The following is a 2,144-nucleotide window of genomic DNA, read 5'->3' as shown; positions in this document are numbered from 1 at the left end:
CCCCCCCCCCCCCCAAAATCCAACAAACAACAAACAAACAACACTCTAGGTGATTTACTTTATGTACTCTAAGGTTTGAGAATCAATATCAGTGTTTGTAATGAAGTTCAATGAAATCATTCAAAGCAGGATTTAATGGTCTTCTTACAAATAGCCCTGTGGAGTTTAAAGTATAGTTTGATTCAGTATGAATAGGAGGAGCAGCTTCACCTGAAACACAATAAGTAACATTATGTGACAGGTGCCATCTCTTAACCCCAGAGGCTCTCCTATTAACCCTATTTTTGAACTTGAAAGTCTGTCATTATGGATGTTTTAGGTTTAATAAAATCAAGATTAGATTAAAATTAAAGTGTCTATTTAGGAAAGAAATAATTTAAAGCTATTAAAAATTTTACCATGAAATTCTGCTAATAGATTAATTTTTGGAAAATAGCAGGACCTGAATGGTTGAAGCAGAAATAATTGAGTTTTATTTGTGGAAAAGGAAACTTGGCTTAGCGCAGGTTGAGTGATTAATTCAATTCAGAAATGATTCTTGATAATTGTGTTAGATGTAAGAAAGAACAGAGATAAACCTTGTTATCTTTCATCATGTAATTTAAAATACATAAAAGAGGTAATATAGTATCCAAATATTCCGTTATATTAAATATAAACTGCCACAAGACATACATGAAGAGGACAAAGGAGGCAGTTACTTCCAATAGCTTACCAAGGCAGTTACCTCCAATGTTTCTTGGAGGACCTAACATTTAATTTTGACCTTTAAAGTAGATACAATTTGGCTATATGAAAACTCCAGGAGAAAATCTGATGCGACTGGGCATAGATGTTAGAGGAACTGAGTGTTCACCAAGACAGTGCAAAAGCCTAGATTAAGGAATAGAGTGAACACTGATAACAAAATACATATTTTTTTCTTCATATCAAACATTTTGTTTATGCTCAGTGGTTTACAGATATAAATATTGCATTTTGGAAACCTTATCAAATGTCCAAATATACTTCTCAGACATAAAAATGTGAAATTTCAGACTAAATACAAATATACTCTTTTCAGGGAAGATTAAAAAATTCAAGTTCGTGCTACTGACTATGATATGTGACCTTTTGATTATTTCTTAATGAGGGTATGGAAATTCATAGTCCTAATCTAGTCAAAGCCTCCACTATAAAGTAGCTAACCTCAGGTGGCCACTACCGTAGGCATGTGTTCTGGGAGCCTTGAAAGTTTATTATTTCTTCATTGTTGCAGGCCATACAATGTTACTATTTTTGCTTCCTTATTAAAATAATACCTTTTCTAGAGCCTGTTATTTATAGATGTAAGAAAAAAATAGAAGCTGGTGCTTATGCCAGAAAGGATATGTAAGGTGTCCATGACAATATAGCAAGCATGGAGACATTCTCAATGAAGTTTCCAACCTGTTCACCAATGCCAATGACAAAATAGAACACATTAAAAACTGCAGCTGTCATTCATCTATCTTTCACGAAATGGCAGCATGCCGAGGTTATTAGAGTGATAACACCTTAAAACTATTAAGAGAAGTTTTGAATGTTTTCCTCCAGGATGGAGATAATTAATGAAACCTAAAGAGATTATGAGATTGGAATCTAATTTTTTAAATTGAGTTTTTATTTTCTCAACTAAAATGGACAAAGTTGACAGTGCATAAAGTTAGGACTGGAAGTGTGCAAGGTTTATGGAAAGAACTTAGAAGTACTTTAAAGTAACAAAGAACAGAAAAAGGTGTTAGACAGTAATTATCCTTCCCTGAAGAATCATATATTTAGTGTTTTAATTTAAAATTTACTTATGTAGGTTATTTATACTTAAAAATTTTATTCACATATTTATTATATAAGAAATTAGATAAATGGGCAAAATGAGTGAACAAACATTAAATCAAGTCAGAAATGAAAACACATTCAGAAAGCTGACTTTGTGGACAAGAAAATGTAAATAAAAAATGGAAAATCTCCCCATGACTTGGAAAAGATGGAGGACATAATAACTGATGAGATCAGAAATGTAAAAGAAAAAGAAGAAAAAACAGTGTCAACATTGGAGTAACTATATTAATTTTGAGGCGGAGGAAGAGGGTAACAAAAGAGCCCCACAATATGGAACAGCTGGT

This window comes from Rhinopithecus bieti, unplaced genomic scaffold, assembly GCF_001698545.2.
Source record: "Rhinopithecus bieti isolate Rb0 unplaced genomic scaffold, ASM169854v2 scaffold_1428, whole genome shotgun sequence".
Classification (NCBI taxonomy): domain Eukaryota; kingdom Metazoa; phylum Chordata; class Mammalia; order Primates; family Cercopithecidae; genus Rhinopithecus; species Rhinopithecus bieti.
The sequence above is the reverse complement of the archived record's forward strand: the minus strand, read 5'-3'. Positions refer to the sequence as shown.